The sequence below is a fragment of the Nomascus leucogenys genome, chromosome 25 (genome assembly GCF_006542625.1).
Source record: "Nomascus leucogenys isolate Asia chromosome 25, Asia_NLE_v1, whole genome shotgun sequence".
Classification (NCBI taxonomy): Eukaryota; Metazoa; Chordata; class Mammalia; order Primates; family Hylobatidae; genus Nomascus; species Nomascus leucogenys.
The window spans coordinates 26,345,320-26,367,360 of NC_044405.1; the positions used below are offsets into that span (position 1 = coordinate 26,345,320).

General features: G+C 45.9%; 1 protein-coding gene and 1 pseudogene across 2 annotated transcripts in view; one reads left to right on the top strand and one right to left on the bottom strand.

Moving 5' to 3' along the window:
* BACE2 (beta-secretase 2) overlaps positions 1 to 22,041 on the top strand; it is a 107,487-nt gene that overhangs the window by 9,259 nt on the left and 76,187 nt on the right. The gene's annotated exons all lie outside the window — the stretch shown is intronic.
* LOC115833141 lies at positions 2,016 to 3,303 on the bottom strand (annotated as a pseudogene). Its single transcript, XR_004028583.1, has 5 exons — positions 2,865 to 3,303; positions 2,601 to 2,700; positions 2,225 to 2,394; positions 2,118 to 2,189; positions 2,016 to 2,082 (listed from the first exon to the last, which is right to left on the bottom strand). The product of XR_004028583.1 is annotated as a placenta-specific protein 4-like (transcript).

The window sequence follows — 22,041 nt, forward strand, 5'->3', positions numbered from 1 at the left end:
TTTGCTAAAGCAGAAAGGAAATGTGATACTATTGGGCTGTGTTTTGCTCTCTGGAGTAATCCTGCTTGGGGAAAATGGAGGCTTGTTCCAGAATGCAGAAATCCCTGTTAAATGAGGCAGTCTTGGGCTGGAGGATGTCTGCCTGCATCCCCAGTGCCTCACAACTCACATCTCTAAAGGCCACTCAGGTGGGACACCATCAAGACATTGAAAATCGGCAGAAGGCAGGCAGGAAGGGGAGAGGGTCGAACCTGTCAAAATAGATATTCAGAAAATCTGTGTTCTAAAATAAGGCAGCCCTTCCCTCACAGCACACTTATTCCTAATTTCAACAGGACTCTGAGTCTTGCCCCACAGCGTCACAGCCTACAGCAAATTAGAAACTGGGGTGGGGGGGATATTATTCCACCAGTAACACCCTTGGGATGGGGCACACAAGATGTTTGCCTTCCTACCTCTCTGTCACCTTCCCAAGAAAGGGTCAAGATGAAACAGTGTGCGTTTATAGTATTGCGAGAGTTAAGTGAGCCGCGGTGTATTAGAACCTTAGCCTCGCACAGCGTCAGCCGTGTGGTAAGCGTTCCATAAATCTTCGTTTAGAAAAAGTGGCAAATTCCAGGCTGATAGTAAACAAGGGAGGGAAGACAAGCAAAATGGAACAGCAACAACAACAGAAAACCCAAGAACTAGATGCCTAACAATCCGGGTCTGTGTCTTGAAGGCATGTGCATCCTGGCCTCTGATTGCAAAGCCAGGCCTTCTGTGGCCCCACGACGCTGCCTCCTAGCCCTCCTAAGGTGGGAATGGAGCTTCACCCCATGGTGGCAAACAGACCTGGCTCCATGGATCTCAACCCGGGCTGATCGTGTCCCCGCCCCAGGGGACATCTGGCATCCTCTGGAGACATTTTGAGTTCCCACAACTTAGAGGGTGCTACTGGCATCCTGTGGGTGGAGACTGGAAGTGCTGCTCAGCATTCTTTGCCGTACAGGGCAGCCCCACAACAAAGAACGATCTGGTCCAAAATGGCAACCCTGCCAAGATTGAGAAATCCTGTTACTCGACACAGCAGGTCGGCTGGCCTAGGAGTCACTGCCCAGAGAGGCAAAGGGAGAATGTCCTGTGGAAACAGCTGCCCTGAGCGTACAGGGCACGCTGACACCTGCTGATTCCCCCATCCTTAAGGTCCTGTCTTATTCCTAACACCACGTGGATCTTCTTGCTAGATGCATTAAAGTGTGAGAAGAGTTAAAAATCACTTATAACTGGAGTGACTGGGGATTAAAGAGGAGAAAAAAATTGAACCTGACTAAAGGATGAGCATGTTTTTCTTTCTTTCTTCAGCACATTGGCTGGGTGTGGTGGCCCCATGCCTATAATCCCAGCACTTTGGAAGGCCGAGGTGGGAGGATTGCTTGAGGATAGGAGTTCAAGATCAGCCTAGGCAACATAGCAAGTTCCCATCTATACAATTTTTTCCTTTTTTTTAATTAGCCGGGCTTGGTGGTGCATGCCTGTAGTCCCAACTACTCAGGAGGCCGAGGCAAGAGGATCACTTGAGCTCAGGAGTTCAAGGCTGCAATGAATTATGATTGTGCCACTGCACTGCAGCATGTGCAACAGAGCAAGACCTTGCCTCAAAACATATTGATTAAGCACCTACTGCATGTCAGGGCCTTGGTCTAAGCCCTGGTACGCAACAGTCAACTAGACAGAGATAGTCTTGGCTTTTACAGAACCTCTCCTTATAAGGAAGACAGATTGTTAAAGAAGTAAACAGACTTTTAGAGGAGTGCCGTGAGACAGTGCAATGTGGGAAGGGGTATGGGTGAAAGAATCCTGCTTTGTAAGGGCGGTTAGGGAAGACCTCTCTGAGGAGGTGCAATTTGAGCTGAGATTGGCATGAGGAGGACTGAGCCTTCAGAAGTTAGGGAAAGCGTGTCCCAGGCTGCAGCCAGGGAGGTGAAGACTTGAGGGTGTCAGGGTGAGTGAGGGTGTCAGCGTGAGTGAGGGTGTCAGGGTGAGGAGTGAGGGTGTCCAGGGTGAGGAGTGAGGGTGTCCAGGGTGAGGAGTGAGGGTGTCAGGGTGAGTGAGGGTGTCAGGGTGAGTGAGGGTGTCAGGGTGAGGAGTGAGGGTGTCAGGGTGAGGGTGTCAGGGAGAGTGAGGGTGTCAGGGTGAGTGAGGGTGTCAGCGTGAGTGAGGGTGTCAGGGTGAGTGAGGGTGTCAGGGTGAGGAGTGAGGGTGTCAGGGTGAGTGAGGGTGTCAGGGTGAGTGAGGGTGTCAGCATGAGTGAGGGTGTCAGGGTGAGTGAGGGTGTCAGGGTGAGGAGTGAGGGTGTCAGGGTGAGTGAGGGTGTCAGGGTGAGTGAGGGTGTCAGCGGTGAGTGAGGGTGTCAGCGTGAGTGAGGGTGTCAGGGTGAGGAGTGAGGGTGTCAGGGTGAGTGAGGGTGTCAGCGTGAGTGAGGGTGTCAGGGTGAGGAGTGAGGGTGTCAGGGAGAGTGAGGGTGTCAGGGTGAGTGAGGGTGTCAGGGAGAGTGAGGGTGTCAGGGTGAGGAGTGAGGGTGTCAGGGTGAGTGAGGGTGTCAGGGTGAGTGAGGGTGTCAGGGTGAGGAGTGAGGGTGTCAGGGTGAGGAGTGAGGGTGTCAGGGTGAGTGAGGGTGTCAGGGTGAGGAGTGAGGGTGTCAGGGAGAGTGAGGGTGTCAGGGTGAGTGAGGGTGTCAGGGTGAGGGGGGGGGGGGGGGGGGGGGGGGGGGGGGGGGGGGGGGGGGGTAGGGTGAGGAGTGAGGGTGTCAGGGAGAGTGAGGGTGTCAGGGTGAGGAGTGAGGGTGTCAGGGTGAGTGAGGGTGTCAGGGTGAGTGAGGGTGTCAGGGTGAGTGCACACGTATGGTGGGGAAGGTTTGCAGTGCTTCAGGTGCAGCTCCTCTCTCATCTAGTTTAAAATTGTGCTCTGAGGTTAGATTTTAGTAGAACAAAGGCCTTACAAAGGATGTGAAAACATTATGCTACCCTGCTTACAGGCAATTAAAAAGGAGAATCAAGCTGACAGTGCCCGGTGTGGGGTGGGGTGGAGAAGACCGCAGAGACTCTTGTGTGTTTTATTCAACAGTGTCCTGGGCTGGTTTCTCCAGAAATGGCCCTGAGACATGGGTGTAAGTGTGGCTAGTTTACTGGGAGATGATCCCAGTGCCGCAGGACAGGCGAGCTCTAAGATTGAGGCATAGCCCGGGAGGGTTCTTAGCTTTGCCCCGGAAGGAACTCAAGGGCAACCCAGTGGTGGTAGCAACTTTTATTGAAGCGGCCAGCCGTGCACAGCAGCACCAGAGGCGCTGCTCCTTGCAGAGCAGGGCTACCCCACAGGCTGTGCGCCCAGAGTAGCAGCTCAGAGGCAGTTCTGCAGTCGTATTTATACCCACTTTTAATTATACGCAAATGAAGGGGCAGTTTATGCAGACATTTCCAGGGTGAGGGTGGTAACTTCTGGGTTGTCCGGTCATTGCCATGGAAAGGGGCAGTAACTTCTGGGTGTTGCCAGGGCCATGGTGAACGGACTTGACACAGGTGGGTGTGTCCTATGGAAACCGGCATCTGCCCTTGACCTATTTTAGCTAGTGCTCACTTTGGTCTGAGTGCCTGAGCCCCACTTCCAGAGTTGAGTCCCGCCTCCTACTTCACTCCCCCTTCAGAGATTAGATACTCCTCCTTAATCTTAAGGGGGCTGCAGAAGGGCGGAGATCTGTTTTCTGTAACTACTTCCTGCTGAGTTTATGGACGTAGGCCCTGCCTAGTACTGGAGGAGTAAAAATCTCTGGATATCTGATCTAAGGGGCCCAGAGGCAGGACGATTTCATTCTCCGTGTCAGTGGACAGGATGGGCTGGAAGCCTTGTGCCAGCATTGTCTCTGGAACTGTGGTAATCTAGAATACACAAACTTTACTAAGAGGTTAAAGAAGCAAGGACCAAAAATTTGTAACAAGACAGTTGTCAAGGGTCCTAGAAGAGGTGAAAAACAGGTGAGACTTGGGAAGGCACTTTGGATGGTTGACCAGATATAGTTGGGGTCAGTGCCCTGGTTCTATCTATGTAACTAGGTAGCTTGCTCATAGAGCTTTTGAATGTTAACCTCAACCTGTCCGGAGTTAATATATGTGCAGCAGGTTGTATTAATAACTGCACGAGACTCCACCTTGTTCAGCTAGTAAATAATCCAATGCTAGTCTGTTATCGACAACTACATTTGCCAGGGTCTGGGGAATTCTTGAATTCTCTTTAATTCCTGAGCTCCGTTGGTGGCTAAGGATTCTAGGATTTGAGCCAAGTCCTTTAGCGTTAACTCATGGTAGGCAAAGCCACCCCAGGGTGCTGCTAGTCCTATTGCCGCCCTGATTCCTGCCAGAATTAGTTTTATTGCTTACTTATTTCTGATATTCTTGGGTCCTAGGGGTTCTAGATTGTGACCCCTGGAGGGGCAAGAGTGGCCAACATTCATTCACGTCAGTTCCAAGGTTTTAGATACAAGGGAAAGTTATTCCTTAAAGAAGAGGTGACTCCTTAGGGAGTTGGACTGGTTACAGGGTGTGACTTCTTCCCATTCATGGTCACAAACAAAAATGAGCCCAGCTGGGGCACCAAGAGAAGCCCTGCAGGGTGCGATGTTTATACTTCGTTGCCAGGTTGGGTCTATAGAGATATTTTCCACCTGTTCTCATGGTGGTGGTTGAACAATCTTTGTTTTCTAGAAGAAGGCAGTACTATCACCTTCCCAGATCAGGCAGTTGTTTTTCCTTTGTATGTTCCCATCCGGGAGAAGGTACCATATATGGTCTTTTCACTTACAAATGGAATCTCATTTACCTCCCTGTGGTCTTGGAAACTTGGCAACTAGAGTTGGATCAGAGCATTGCAGGGAAGCTTCCACTTTTGTGTCATTAATGCAAGAGTGGTTGCAAAATCTAGAGTTATGAGTGCACTGGAGATATAGATGCCCAACTTCCCAGATTCCGATAATAGTGGTCAGGGCAGGGGGACAGCAGGGTTCAGGTGGGATCCACTAAGTGGGGGAGAGTTCCACTTCACAAGTAGGGCTTTGGGTATTTTGGGATTGCTATGGTTAATTAGGAAGTCTGGGGACATGGTCCTGAGATTTTCCAGATAGATCAGAAGATGAAACTCTCTATCCTGGGGGTGTTGATGACAAATCTAGCAACCATAAAGATGATTGATTCTATGATGCTATAATTTTTGAAATATTTACTGTAGAATTTTGTCCACCCTCCCCATCCACATACACACTGGCTTAGGTTAATTAGAAGAGCAAACAGAATTGACAGTGGCATCATGGTATCTGGTTGGGTCTTAGAGTAGCCTCTGTACCCAACAAGCCCACAGGAGATGTTTCCCAGGAGGAGGTGGCTGGTTAAAGCCATAGAAAGGAAATACTACAGTCAGGAAGAAGAGCAAGATTAATGCTCCTATTCCCATCTACAGCATTACATTACCTCTTCTGGCTGAGTGTTGATTATTTTAAATAGGTAGCAGAGGTCTTCCAAAGCTTTACTGATATTGGTTGTGGTTGTAGTGTCCTTCCTTTGTGCCTGTGACTCATAAGAAACAGGTTTAGTCCTGGATCCGTGTGCCCAAGTAGGTGTTCCCTGAAGTTTAACAGCAGTGGGGGTACTTAACAATACCTGATAAGGGCTCTTCCATTTTGTTGTAATTGATTCTTGGGGGATCCCTGTCTTTAAGATTTTAGGAAGTCTCCTGGTTTAACAGGGGAGCTATTTTTTCTTTTGTGGGGAAGGACAGTATTTTATTTTTATATTGGAGGGCCTTTTGAACCTGTCCTAAATTCTAAAGGGGAGGGGGAAGGTTCATACAAGTAATTACTACAAGCCAAGACCACAGCAGCTCAACACATAAAATCCATAGGCAAATCAGTTTTACAACCCCGTTTCCTGGCTTCTAGTTCTTGGCTTCCATACTGCTCAAAAGGAGTTCAAGGGCCAATGAGTGCCCCCCCACCTCCACACTCATCCACACTGTGCAGATGGCTTAGATCATCTACAACGTGGTTGAATTTCCTGACATGTTCTATACTACCTCTTTCTTAAAGTTCTTTTACTCTAGGATAGGAATTTACTATACAAGATTTCTCCACATACAAAATTACTCTTTCTTTATATCCTTCCTTGCAAAACAAACAAAAAATACATTTTCTATTCATAATGTTCTTTACATCTCTCTTTTCTACTCACTGGTTCACTCATGTTTTGAACCTCCCATTTAATAACTTCCAGATTAGACAAAAAAATTTTTCTCCATAAAGAATACATTTCTTTAGCACATTTTATGTAAACCTAGGAAGGAAGAAGTCATGAACTTCACACTAGATATAGTCATTCTATAGATGAGAACCATTCTACCATTTTATGATTTTAAACCATACATTAAGCATATCCCATTTACATGTATTTAATTATTTCACTTTTAACTTTATCTAGATCACTGAGAACCAAGATACCATGCAAAGCTGGTCACCATTTAAAGCCATTTTAACCATTTTAAAGCCTATGAACATCAGTTATTTTTACCTAGGTAAAAATCCTAAAGTTACATTTTGGAAGATACAAGATTCTCTTCAAACTAATAAGCTTTCAGTAGTCTTATTTGTTGAATGTATGAGCGTTCTTTTATCTGTAAGCCAATTTGATAGCACGCTAGACACAACACACATCACAATACATGTACATATACCCAAAAGCGTATTAAATAAAACGACCTATACAAGACAACTGGATTCAAGTTATTTACAGAACTGGGACCCATCTACCTGGCCAAATTTTGTTTGCCCCGATAGGTATGGAAAACAGGAAGAGGCAGGACAGGGAATCCCGTAGCATCAACTAAAAAGGGGAGGGAGCAAACTGCATTGCTCAAAAGGAGATTCTGGAGTCCCCAAGCCACTGGAGAGCACACTCAGCAGTGGAAATACCAGAGCAAATGTTCAGGCGGCTGCTTATCTGCCACTGTGGAAAGCCGTCCTCTGGGACAGTAAACTTGCTTGAGCTAAGCAGCTCACTGGGGCTAGTAGAAGAAGGTCAGCTCTAGTATTGATGGAAGGTTTTTGTTGTTATTGTTCTCTCTCACCAGAGCAGTTAGGACATCCGCATTGCCGGGGGCCCTTTTGCTTATAGTAGGCACAGTGATTCTGGCCCAGGGGTCAGCAAGTCAGGCATCAAGTCTTGTTTAGACATCCCAGATGCTAATTTTGTAACATTTTCTCAAGATGAGTAACCCTGAGGGGGAAGGGGCCTTAAAGTCACTGTTAACAATTGTACTTTTTGGCTATTTCTTTTTACTCCCCTCTTTTGCCCTGCCCCTATTGTTGTAAACTTTAAAGGCTATGTTTAAGTGTTGTTTCCTAGGACTTGAAGGTCCCATTGCTGCTTTTTGTAGATTCCTCCTGATGTCAGGAGAAGATTGAATGATAAAATGTGTATACCCAGGAGAGCTTGCCCTTCTGGGGTGTCTGGGCCTGCATTAGTATATTTCCTGAGTGCTTCAACGAAAGGACCCTGAAACAGAGCGGGATTTTCATCTTTTCCCCAAGTTATTTCTTTAACCTTGTCATAATTGACTGGCTTAACCACACACTTTTTCCTCTACTTTTTTTTTCCCCACAGCACAGCAAGCGGATGACAATATTTGTAAGTCATGGCACTTTAAGGAACGTAGTCAACGTTACAAACTCTTGTATAAGCTTTCCTGGTTTATCTGAAAACTGGCCAATTCTTTCCTTTTATAAGGTCCAATTAGACATAGAAAATGGCATATGTACTCTTTGAGTGTTCCCTCATTTCCATCAGCTACTTCCCACAGTGGACACAGGCTTGACTTTAGGGGCTGATGTGGAGCCCCACTCCTGGTGTACTGGTTGGACTCATTTTCTTGGGCAGCGGAGTGTATAGGCTAGGGCTAGTTGGATAGGGGGGAAAGGTGCCTGATGATATTGGGGTGGAATCTTTCATTAGAGAATTGGCGAGAACCCCCACTCAGGAATGGGGCACTGAAGAGACTCTGGGGAGGCTTATAAGCTTTCTGTGGGGAGCAGCTAGTTGGGGACCCCTTATGCATGGCATTCTAATGCCTGGAAGTAATGTGATCCAGTATAGAGCCATAAAAGCCTGTACATAAGGGATCTCTTCCCATTTTCCTTCTCTTTTACAAAATAAGCCTAATCGTAAAATATCATTATAGTATATAGAACCATGTTTAGGCCAGATATATTCATCATCTAACTTGTATTTAACCCAAATGGTGTTGCAATACAAAATGAGTTTCTTTTTCTTTAAGCCAAATTTGAATTTGCTCCAATAGCTTAAAAGACACCCTAGTGGCGAGTCCCTTGGGATGCTCCTTGTTGTTCCCATGGCTGTAGTAAGGATCTCTCTACAGAGGGCTTTAATTAGCCCAAGTTTAGCAAAAGCCTAGTTATTCTTCCCTCTTAAATTCCCGTGTTCTCTAAAGGTGTAAATATAGAGAGCAAGGTGTTATAAAAATGGATTATGAGCTACAAATGAGCAGTCGAATATTGAGCCTAAATTCCATAGAGATCTGGAGTTGGGTGGAGAGGGGGGCTAAACAAATGGAGGAAGGGAAATGGGTAAACAGCGTTGCCCAAGGGGAGACCTCAGAGGCTCTGACTTGCTGGAGAACCTACCCAGTAGTGGAGATACTGAAAAAAATATTGGGCTGGCCCCTTGTCTACCACTGTAGGTGGCGGACTGCCAGGCCAGGAGCCTGGGAGCTCCCAATTCCTTTGACCGAGAGCGGCTTAGGCAAGGGAGTTATAAGACAGTACACAGGAAGGAGCTTGCAACTGGCTATTAGGAAAATAATACTCTTAACTTCAGGGTGGAAAAAGACAAGACCAATATTCGCCTAGCGAAAGGGGTATAACCCACAATCCTAGAAGAAATGTCAGTGCTGAAAACCCCAGAGCATCTGGAGGGTGGCCTATAATACTGATGCTGAGAACCCAGAATGCCTGCGTTTCAGCCAGCAAGGATGCCCTCGCCAAAGCAGCTGTGCACAGCAGTGCCAAAAACCCTGGGGCACCCAGGGGGCAGCCAACCCCGTGAACCCAAGACCAGGTTACAGAACATAGAACAACGTGACTCTGGTATCCCAGAGTCAACACAACAGGGGACCTCTCACAACCAAGTGTCCTGCCTTAAACAATTGCCCAAATACAGTTAACAGAAAGTCGAAAGCAAGCATAAGACTCCAAACAAGACATACATATTAGGATGCAAAATGAAACCGAAGTGGAGCAATAAAATGGAGTCAGAGGAGAAAGAACCAGGTGAAGGGGTGGCAAGAATGTGCTTCAAGGCACCTAAACTGTGGGGAACTGACCACTTAGCCAAAGGCTTTTATTTCCTAGCTTAGCTGATATTATTGGGGAAGGTTGCAAAGGGGACACTCACCCATCCACAGAAGACAAAGTGGCACCAGCCAGTCTTCCACGTGGGACCCGGGTGCACGTCTCTCCAGGTTCCCCAGCTTGGGGGTGCTCAGCTTCTGTGTAGGGGGCTGGCTGGTTGGAGCAGTGGGTCCCACACGAGGCAGCTATACTGTAGACACTTGGCTGTCCACTCAGTTTCACCACCTGCCAGGGAAAGATGATGGCTGTGAAGAGAGGCACTGATTAGGGTTATAGCTCAGTAGTGCTAGCAGCCCTTTATTATTACTTCCTCAGTGTTACAGATCTTACATCCTCAATCACACACAGACTGCTTCACCGGCTCTTGCTGTCTTGCCAACTGCTGTCTCTTGTCTCTCACCAATTGCTGCCTCTCTGTCTCTGCTGTCTTGCCTCTCTGCCAATTGCCACCATCTCCGCTGTCCTTGTCCCTTTGCTGGTTGCCAGATGATGCAGGACAGGCAAGCCCCAAAATGGGGACTTAGCCTGGGAGAGTTCTTGGATTTGCCCAAAAATTCAAGGGTGAGCTGGTGGTGTTAGGCAGCAGCTTTCATGGAAGCAGCTGTGCACAGCAGCGCCGGAGATGCCGCTCCTTGCAGATCAGGGCTGCTCCATAGGCTGTGTGCCCTGAGTAGCAGCTCAGAGGCAGTTCTGCAGTCATATTTATACCTACCTTTAAGTACATGCAAATTAATGGGCGGTGTATGCAGATACTTCTAGGATGAGGGTGGTAACCTTAGGGCCAGTGGGTCATTGCCATGGAAAGGGGTGGTAACTTCTGGGTGTTGCCATGGAAACGGTAAACCGACATGGCATGCTGGTGGGTGTGTCCTATGGAAAACTGCATCTGCCCGTCATGACCTGTTTTAGCTAGTGCTCAGTTTGGTCCTATGTCCAAGCCCTGCCTCTGGAATCAAGTCCCGCCTCCTGCCTCACCAGGAGTCACAGGTAAGAGTGTGTGTCATGGAGGAGGTTATAAATGTGGGCCACTGAGGCCCACTCCCCCCTGGGGAGCTCTGAGAGGTGACATCAGATAGATTCAGCTGTGCTGACTAGGGGGCAATGCAGCTGGGCCTTATCACCCCCTCCTGCCAACCATGGGTAGAGGGCAGCTCACAGGGGGTTCACTCTTCAGCATTTCTGGCTCAATAGCTGGCCAAAGAAACCATCCGCAGAGAGTCATAGGTGCTTGCATTTAGAGGCTATAGAGTCAGGTGCCCAGGAAGGGTGTGGCCGGCAGTTTGCTGTAGCTACTCTGTGTCTAGAATAGCCACCGTGTGCTAGAACCATGGCTGGCACAAGTTAGGATGATATTTGAGGAATGAAAGATCGAATATGTTCTACCACTGAACGTATTTGAGAGCATTATTTTGGCCCAGGAATCACAAAACAGAGTTTTAAAACTGTTCTTTAAAATCCTAACCTGCTAACAGGCTCTAGAATCTAACTCATGAAAGCCTCTGTGAGTTTGGAGTGTGCCTGTCATTGCTGTGTAGTACTTTGAACTTTTATTGGAAGGTGAAGATGTGATGTGTAGATACTGAGCAAGAGAAAATGGTTGGGGGGCAAAGGGTGATCGTGTTTGAGGTTATAAACAACCACAAAACCACCTTTGAGAATTGAGTGCTCTGAATGTAAGAGCTTGCAAAACCTTTAGAATGTCTGGGCTTTGTATGGTTAACTGGCAGCACAACAAAGTTACAAGCAAGTGTTAAATTCCTGACCCACTACCACTTCCATGTAATCCATCAGGAAGTTTACCAAAGTATAGCTCCCACAGCTTTTGTATACATGAGAATTTACTATGTAATAGTTCGTTTATATTCTGTGTAACATCAGTTCTTAAGTACACACATATTTTAAAAGTATGTAATATTGTTATCATCCTTCCATTAGTCGATATATGTACATTTTGGCTTAACCCTGTAGTCCAGGGTCAACTTCTATGATCCCTCCTTCTTGCTCTTTGCACCCAAATAGGAGAGAAGGCAGTGTCATTCAGGATGGTCGGGCTGCAGGCACCTGTGGGCCGTGTTTATAGAGACTGGAATCACTCTGTGCCCAGCAGAACCCACATCTTCCCCTCTGTGTCTGAGGTGGTGCTTCACTTGGGGCCTGCTCATCTCTGTCTCCATGGACATATGCCTCATTGCCGGGGTTTATGAACCATGAGGCTAAGTAGAGAATTGAAAACTCCCAATATTTGTGTTCGGGCCTAGGGAAAGGCAGGGTGTTCCGTGGTTGGCAGGCCTACGCAAACCACCCCAGAGTCCAAGGAAGCTGAGAGGCCCAGGAAGAGGCTGCCAAATCCAGTTTCTCAGAAAGAAATATTTAATAGGGACTTATGAATGGAAGCCATGCCTGTGTCTAAAGTGGTGGCGAGACGAGATGGTGGATTCCCACCCATCACCCCCCAGACCAGGGCTTACATACCGTAGGAAAGGAATGTCTATGGCAGTCGAAAAGGCAAGAATCCTATGTGAATCTGCCTAAGGGCGGGATTGCCTGAGCTAAGGGCAGGATTTACCAATAAGTACTTTCTCTTACATAAGGAACAATAGATAACAGAAACCTTAGAAGCCTTCCCAGAACTGGGGTCAATCAGAAGTCAACATGGTGGTGGAAACCCAAGGATGGAGTTGCTTTAGCCTCTCCACAGGGGCCTGCTCAACCTCAGCCTTAAGCCTCATGATCCAAACCAGCATCAACAGGATTCTTCCTGGGGCCACTGGGTTTTAGCACAGCCAATGGCACATTGGTTACTGTGGTTCCTTAGCCCTGCAATTGCATCAGAGGCCTGCCCAGAAGACTGATTGGAGGCCAGCAGTCTTGCTCCTGTGGCCAAGCAGCATCTTCTTGTGTCCCTTGAGAGTTTTGAAGGTATTTTCACATTATCTTCCAGATGCTGTTGATAAGTCTGATGCAATTGTAATTCCTGATTCACTGTATATGAACTGTTTTCTTTCCCTCCAGAAACATGTGAAATATTCTTGACCTGGTATTTGGAAATTTCTTGTTGATGTGTCTTTAGTCTGGATCTTTTTTTAAAAAAAAATGCTGGGCACTTAGTGAATCTTTTCAGTCTAGAAACTCATAATGTTCATGTCTGAGAAATTGTCTAGTAATTGCCTGTTCTCTCTTCTTGGACCTCCCATTATTCAGATGTTGCACCTTATAGTCTGGTCTCTCTGTTTCCCTTGTCTGTCTTTTTGTTCTTCTCTCCATTTTCATTTCTGCCACCCACATTTTAGTTTTCAGAATCACTTTCTTTTTCTCTGAATGCTTATGTTTTTGTTTGTTTTTCACCATACTCCTGCTTCAAAGTTGCACATCTTCTTATATTTCTCTGAGAAAATTATGATTTTGCTTAACATTTGATTTCTGCTTCCTGCTTTTTACCTGTCTCCTCCAAGTTCCTTGTTTCAGTGTGTTTGTCATGATCTTTGTGTCTCATGCCAGAGGCTTTCCTCACTATCTCATGATTATTGGCCGTCTGTTCGTATTTAAAAGAGAAGCATTAAAATTTGATTGGAAGTTAAGGACTGTATGGAGACAAGGTATAGAAAATATTTTCATTGTTTTATTAGTCAGGGTTCTGTAGGGGAACAGAACTAATAGATAGATATAAATATAGAGATAGAGATATAGACATAGATATGGATAAAGGGGAGTTTATTAAGTATTAACTTACACAATCACAAGATCCCACAGTAGGCTGTCTGCAAGCTTGAGGAGAAAGGAGAGCCAGTCTGAGTCTCAAAACTGAAGAATTTGGAATCCAATGTTCAAGGGCAGAAAGCGTCCAGTATGGGAGAAAGATGTAGGCTGGGAGGCTAGGCCAGTCTCTCCTTTTCACATTTTTCTTCTGCTTTATATTCACTGGCAGCTGATTAGATGGTGCCCTCCAGATTAAGTGTGGGTCTGCCTTCGCCAGCCCACTGCCTCAAATGTTAATCTCTTTTGACAACACCCTCACAGGCACATCCAGGATCAATACTTTGTATCCTTCAATCCAATCAAGTTGACACTCAGTGTGAACCATCACAAGTCCACCCCTTGTCAACTTGAACCCATACACATCTGAGATCATACATAATCTTCAAATAAAGACAATAATAAGGTCATAATTATGCCTAACATATTACAACTGTTCTTTGTACAACCTGAAACACACCAGTCCCCAACCCAAATACTATTACATAAAGTTAACAATACTTAAATGCTGATTTGAAGTCAGTAAATCTTATGTTACATGCTAAAGGAAAAAGGAAATAAAATCAAGATATTTTCTTAGTACAAGTATAAACATGCACAAACATGTTTTTAACAAAACAAGGAAAAAATACTCATGACAATTATAGTCCTCATTTCTGCAGCTGGTCACATGGTTGTAGCCGGTATTGATGACTGCCTTCTTCTACTACCCATTCTGTATTCCCTTTGCCTTCAGCAAACACCTCAGCAGGTCGTGTGTTTTTTTCTTGGTGGAGTGACCCAAACCTTCATTCCTGAAGGGTCTGGGCCATTTGTAGTCCTACCTAGATGGGGCTGTGGTAGTTTCTTTCCCACTGGCCTTAATCACAGGGCATGGTAATACTAAGAGGTGCCCTAATGGATCTCCTGTATTCCATGAGTACTCTTCCTTACCTCTGTTGTGGAGTAGTAGACTGATTTCATCTTGATAGTCTGGGTCAATCACCCCGGCCACCACTGTAACTCCCTTCTTAACCTGTTGACTTAAAGGTAGGAGGAGCCCAAACTGTCCAGGTGGCAATCTGAACTTCCAGTTTAATGGGATTGTTGTTGTGTCCCCTGGTGGCAGTGTTCCTCCCTCTGGAACTAAGACCTCTAGTCCAACAGAACTTAATGTTATGGGAACAGGAAGCAAAAATTTTGCTACTTAATCAGTAGGGGTGATGGTGAGTGGTGCCATTTCCACTTCCACCCCTTGATTCCTGGACCTGTGAATGCTGGCTATAGGAGAAACAGTACTATATATGGGACGCTGATTCAGAGCATACATGGCCTTCTGGAGAACTTTGTCCCAGCCATGCAAAGTATTGTCACGTAGTTGGCATTGTAATTGTGACTTCAAAAGGCCATTCCAACATTCTGTCAATCCAGCTGCTTCAGGATGATGGGGGGATCATGGTAAGACCAGTGAATTCCATGAGAATGAGCCCACTGTCGCACTTCTTTAGCCATAAAGTGAGTGTCTTGGTCAGAGGCAATGCTGTGTGGAATACCATGACAGTGGATAATGTATTCCATGAACCCACGGATGGTAGTCTTGGCAGAAGCATTGCGTGCAGGATAGGCAAACCCATAGCCAGAGTAAGTGTCTATTCCAGTGGGAACAAACCTCTGCCCTTTCCATGATGGAAGAGTTCCAGTATAATCCACCTGCTACCAGGTAGCTGGCTGATCACCCCTAGAAATGGTGCCATATCGAGGACTCGGTATTGGTGTCTGTTGCTGGCAAATTGGGCACTCAGCAGTGGCCATAGCCAGGCCAGCCTTGGTGAGTGGAAGTCCACGTTGCTGAGCCCATGTGTAACCTCCATCCGTGCTACCATGGCCACTTTGTTCATGGACACATTGGGCGATGACGGGGGTGGCTGGGGAAAGAGGCTGAGTGGTGTCCACAGAAAGGGTCATCCTATTCACTTGATTATTAAAATTCTCCTCTGGTGAGGTCACCCGTTGGTGAGCACTCACATGAGATACAAATATCTTCACAATTTTTGACCACTCAGAGAGGTCCATCCACATCCCTCTTCCCCAAATTTCTTTGTCATCAATTTTCCAATCATGCTTCTTCCAATTCCCTGATGATCCAGCCAAACCATTGGCTACGGCCCATGAATCAGTGTATAATCACACATCTGGCCATTTCTCCTTCCATGCAAAGTGCACAACCAGGTGCACTGCTCAAAATTCTGCCCACTAGGAAGATTTCCTTTCACTGCTGTCCTTCATGGATGCCCTAGAAAGGGGCTGTAGTGCTGCAGCTGTCCACTTTTGGGTGGTGCCTGCATATCGTGCAGAACCATCTGTGAACCAAGCCCTAGTCTTCTCTTCCTGTGTTAGATGATCATAGGGAACTCCCCATGAAGCCATCAGTGCAGGCAAAGGGAGAGAAGGTAGGGTGGCAGGAGTGGAGACCATGGGCATTTGAACTACTTCCTCATGTAACTTACTTGTGCCTTCAGGATCTGCTGGAGCCCGATCACGTATATACCACTTCCATTTGATGATGGAGTGCTGCTGTGCATGACCCACTTTATGGCTAGATGGGTCAGAAAGTACCCAGTTCATGATAGTTCAGGTCGCATGGTGACTTGAAACATTCAGTTTCCACCAAAGCCTGGTAACAGGCCAAGAGCTCTCTCTCAGAAGAAGAGTAGTTATCTGAAGAAGATGGCAGGGCCTTGCTCCAATATTCTAGAGGCCTCCACTGTTATTCACCTATGGAGGCCTGCAAAAGGCTTCAGTCAGCATCCCTATCTGCCACTGACACCTGAAGCACCATTGGATCTGCTGGGTCATATGGCCCAAGTGGCTGAGCAGCTTGCACAGCAGCCTGGACCTGTTGCAGAGCCTTCTCCTGTTCTGGACTCCACTCAAAATTGGCAGCCTTTCGGGTCACTTGATAAATGGGCTGGAGTAACACATCCAAATGAGGAATGTGTTGTCTCCAAAATCCAAATAGGCATTGTGCTCTTTCTTGGTTGTAGGCGGGACTAAATGCAGCAAATTATCCTTCACCTTAGAAGGAATATCTTGACAAGCCCCACACCACTGGACCCTTAGAAATTTTACTGAGGTAGAAGGTCCCTGAATTTTAGTCACATTTATTTCACATCTCCTGGCACATAAATGTCTCACCAGTAAGTCCAGTGTGTTTGCTACTTCTTGCTCACTGGATCCAATCAGCATAATGTCATCAAACTAATGGGCCAGTGTGATATCTCATGGAAATGAAAAGCCATCAAGGTCTCTCCGAATAAGATTATGACACAAAGCCGGAGAGTTTACTGTCCTACCCCTGAGATAGGACAGTAAAGGTGTATTGCTGGCCTTGCCAGCAGAAGGCAAATTGCTTCTGGTGGGCCTTATGGACAGGAATGGGGAAAAAGTTATTTGCCAAGTCAATGGCTGCATACCAGGTACCAGGAGATGTGTTAATTTGCTCAAGCAATGAAACCACATCTGGTACAGCAGCTACAATTGGAGTCACTACTTGGTTAAGCTTACAATAACCCACTGTCATTCTCCAAGATCCATCTGTCTTCTGCACCGGCCAAATGGAAGAGTTGAATGGGGACGTGGTGGGAATCACCACCCCTGCATCCTTCAAGTCCTTGATGGTGGCACTAATCTCCACAATCCCTCCAGGGATGTGATACTGTTTTTGATTTACTATTTTTCTAGGTAGAGGCAGCTCTAATGGCTTCCATTTGGCCTTTCTCATCATAATAGTCCACACCCTACCAGTCAGGGAGCCAGTGTGGGGGTTCTGCCTGCTGCTAAGCATATCTATGCCAATTATGCATTCTGGCATTGGGAAAATGACCACAGAATGAGTCTGAGGACCCACTGGATCCACTGTAAGTTGGACCTGAGCTAAAACTCCATTAATTACCTGACTTCCATAAGCCTCTACTTTACTGGAGGACCACAATGACATTTTGGGTCCTCTGGAATTAACATCAGCTCAGAGCCAGTGTCCAGTAGTCCCTGAAATGTCTGATCATCTCCCTTTCTCCAATGCACAGTTACTCTGACAAAAGGTCTCTTTGGGAAAGGATGGGAGAAAGATTCACTGCATAAATTTTCGGTAATGTAGTGGGGTCCTTCCTCAAGGGGACCCGACCTACCCTTCATTCAAGGGGTTCTGGGGCTGTAAACTAGCTCAAGTCTGGAAATTGATTGAAGGGCCATGATTCTCTGTTTTTATAATTCAAATTAGTCTTTTGTCCATTTGACCTAGAAGTTTTCTGCTTGTATAAATTAAGTAGGAATGCAGTAGGCTTCCTATCAATTTCACTTCCAGGAACACCGTGATTAATTAACCCGTGCCAGAGCTCTACACGAGTCAGACTATTCTGATTGCAGCTTTGCCTCTGCTGTCTATTACGGTAGCTATGCCCACCTGACCTTATCATACCTAGTTTTTGAAACATGGTAAGGAAAATGATTCCACGTAACCTGACCGTATCAGCTGGATGACTGAATAAAACACCTTCTCAGGTCGCTTTCCTCTGGCCTGAAGCTTTTTGCTGTAGCTGCTTTTGCAACAAAGGACACTGCTGTAGACAGTGGATCCTAAATGAGGGTTTCCTGGGGGACTTTAGAGAAAGCTTATATTTTCCTGATAAAACTGTCAAGTGTGACCAAGATAATACTTCCCCCTGTTTTCTGACTTTAATGAAAATACAAGGCCCTCAACAGAGATAGCTGACTTCTGACTTTGGGAGAGAGGTCAGGGAACAGCAGTGATGCTGACGCTGATGTTTTTGAGATATTGGTCTGATAACACTAGAGGCTTCCTTTACATATTTGAGCCATCCTAAATCTATAATTTTCTGTTTACTTGTAGCCAAAAATATTCTAAATGTTTCACCCTCATACTTTTTGAGAAAAAAAATAATAGCTTAATAATAATAAAGTACCTTAAGGCAATTTGCCATTCTTTTCCTTTCTTCAAAATCAGCAAAGCATGGCAGGACACATCTGAAAGTCTGTTTACTGTTGTTTTTGTTGATGTTATTGGCAGGCAGGGCACTTATTTCCAGCAGGGAAGAAGCGGACCCAGTTAAAGGGATCTTAGACTCTGGTCATCAGGAACGGGTCAAGTCCTTCACCATGAGAAGAGCACCAAAGGGAGTTAATATGGGGTTGACCAGAGGTAGGCAAAGAAAGGCTTGTGGGCCAAATCTGGCCAGCTGCCTGTTTTTATAAATAAAGTTTTATTGGAACACAACCATGCTGGTTTGTTTCATAGTTCCTGAGGCTGCTTTCACACTGCAATGGCAGAGGTGAGTGGTCGACACAGATGCCGTCTCACCAAAGCCTATGATATTTACTGTCTGGCCCTATACAGAAAAAGCTTGCTGACCTCTGGGTTAGACTGTCAGGTGGTAGAGACTAAGGAGGGAGTGATAAGTCCCTGGCTGGCCACCTGAGGTTTTATCTGTATCAGGAAGCTGCAGATGGGAGATGTCCAGGCAGTGGCTCAGAAGAACTCATGGAGGACCCATTAGGGGAAGGGTTGGTACGTGGACACCAGCCACGCCCAGAGTGAACCAGCTGTGCAGTCAAATACAAAACTTCCCGTCCCTTACACCTCCATTCCCTGTGTTTCAATTTTAGTGAAGTCAGCCATGCCCAGAGTGAACCAACCGTGCAGTCAAATACAAAACTTCCTGCCCCTCACACCTCCATTCTCCCTGTTTCAATCCTGGTGAGGTCAGAGGCACAGTCATGAGCAAGGTGGGGAAACAGCAGTAAATCCAACCACAACACCTCTCCTCCCCGAGTATAGACCGCCAAGCCTAAATCAGGCCCGTCACATTGGATGCCAGATAGAAACTTTGATATGAGATAGTACTGGACTCAAAATGCCTAAAATCAAATGTATGACCACAAAGGTATTCAAAAAATGTAGACTGTCCAAGATACCATTCAAGGGTGGAGAAGTATGACTTACATGGCTTGTTAGAAAGCAGTGGTATGGCAAGAGAGGGTTCTATTAAAATGTTATTCCATCATATAATTTCTATGGAGAGGGATTTGGAAATGGCTAGCAAAATTACGTACATTTATCCTTTGACTCAGAAATCCACTTCTGGGCTGGACGCAGTGGCTCATGCCTATAATCCCAGCACTTTGGGTGGCCGAGGCAGACGGATCACTTGAGGTCAGGAGTTTGAGACCAGCCTGGCCAACATGGTGAAATCCCGTCTTTACTAAAAAATAAAATAAAATGAAATAAAAAATAAAAATTAGCTGGGCATGGTGGTCCATGCCTGTAGTCCCAGCTGCTTGGGAGGCTGAGGCATGAGAATTGCTTGAACCTGGGAGGCAGAGGTTGCAGTGAGCCAAGATTGCACCAATGCACTCCAGCCTGGGTGACAGAATGAGACTCTATCTCAAAACAAAAAACAAAACCAAAAAAAAAAAAGAGAGAAATCCACTTCTGGATGTCTATACAAACATTATACTGGGGAAAAATATGAAAAGCAATTCACAAGGCTATTCACCATGGCACAACTGTCATAGCAAATGATTAGAAATAACCCACATGTGCCTCGAAAGGGGACTGGTTGATTAAACTATGGTAAATCTACACCATCGAACATGATATAAATGATTGAGAATATCTTTAGATACTGCAAGTGAGAACAGCAAGGTGGAGAAAAGAGGATAGATGTGTACCACTGTTCACCTAAGAAGGTAGTATATGGCACATGGAAGTGTCTTTCCCAAGAAACTGCCCAGGACAAAGGTCTCCAAAGTTAGTGGATGCAGGAAGAAATTAGAATGTCTGAATTTGTTTTGCCTAAAGCAATAAAGAATTTGGCTTTGGTAAGTTGTGGTAAACACAGGTAAACCTCGTTTGGTTCACCTGCCAGGTGTCCTGGTCTTCATTGACGGTGACACACTGCAGAGATCTGGGGTCTAGGGATCGCTGATTCTGCAGCTCAGTGAGCACAACTGGTGCTTCCTCGCATGTTCTTTTGCTTGCACCCTGCTGGTGGCTTCAGTTTCCAGGATTTTGTATGGCATCAGTCTGGTTTGTCTTTTATTTTATTTTATCTTATTTTTTGAGACAGGGTCTCACTCTGTCATTCAGGCTGAGTGCCATGGCACAGTTATTGCTCACTGCAGCTTCAGCCTCTCAGGCCCAAGCCATCCTCCCACCTCAGCCTCCCGAGTAGCTGGGACCACAGGTGCATGCCACCACACCCAGCTCGTTTTTAATTTTTTGTAGGGATGGGGTCTCACTATGTTGCCCAGGCTGGTCTCGAACTTCAGAGCTCAAGTGATCCTCCCACCTTTGCCTCCTGAAGTGCTGTGATTACAGGGATGAGACACTGCACCCAGCCAATTAGGTTTTTTTTTTTTTTTTTTTTTTTTTTTTGAGAAACACGGTCTCTAAAGATGAGTTGCATGATTTTATTTCTCAGAAAGTCACAGTTCCAGATTTGCTGACATTTATGGTGTTAGCAAGTGACTGGCAGTGGTATGGTACTTAGTAGATATTAAAAAAAATAAACACAAACCAGGTCCCTTTAAGATGATATTTTAATGCTAAGTGAGAAGCGTAAAATCTCTCGCTATGGAGAGGTCTTCTGAGGATGATATCTGTACATGTTTACATCATTATTTGATTTCTACTACCAAAATGGAGTAAGTTTGCTACCTGTAAAATACTTTGGAACCCTTAACTTGGGGACAGAATTTCCTACCTATGTAAAAATCTTCCAAATAATGTTGCTTGTGTTAAAAAAAAAATGGAAATAAGCTGTACGTTCCGGTTAGTTTGCTAGTAACTGATTGACATTAGGAAATATGCAAGTTGACTTTTCCAGATGAGGAAACTGAAGCACAGATCAGCTATATGGCTGAGGTAACATCATTCATGAGGGCAGAGCCAGGATTTGAAAGCAGGTTGGCTGGTCCCTCACTGTCCGCCCTGAACCAGTGTACTAAGCTACCTCTTGTGTGTTTTATAAATTTCAAAATGTATGTGATGTACAAAGGGAGGATATGCATAAGGGGTAGATATATACACACATAGAAGTTAAATACTCAAAAATATTTATTTTTATTTTTATTTTTGAGACAGATTCTTACTCTGTGGCCCAGGCTGGAGTGCAGTGGTGCAATCTCAGCTCACTGCAGCCTCTGCCTCCTGGGTTCAAGCAATTCTCGTGTCTCAGTCTCTCGAGTAGCTGGAAATACAGGCACGAGCCACCACACCTGGCTGATTTTTGTATTTTTAGTAGAGGAGGGTTTTGTCGTGTTGGCCAGGCTGGTCTCGAGCTCCTGGCCTCAAGTGATCTGCCCACCTCAGCCTCCCAAAGTGCTGGGATTACAGGTATAAACCACTGTGCCCGGCCCCCACAATATATATTTTTTGATGCCAGTTTATCCCCAAATTTTCAAAGTCACTTGTCACTGAGAATTCTGAAGCCTTGTGGGGAATGATGGGCCTCGTCTGATTCAAGAGAAATTGCCTGTTTCTGAGTTGAGTCATAGTGTATCTGGGTACTCAGGCTAGATCCTAGAACATCACAGACGCTCAGGAGTGATGCATTCACCTGTCTGTTCCTGACAGGGCTTTCTAGCTGCCTTCTTTAATCAGCTCCTCTACCAAAGCAGTTCAGAGAGAATCGAACAATCTTTTTAAAGCATAAATATCAGCTTCCAATGGGGGTCTCCATGCAGTCTCTACTCTACGGGTGGCGTATTTGACCCCTCTTTCCAGCTAGCTGGTGTCAACACACCCACTCGAGTTTCAGCACCGCCGCCTTTTTTTTGTTTTGTTTTGG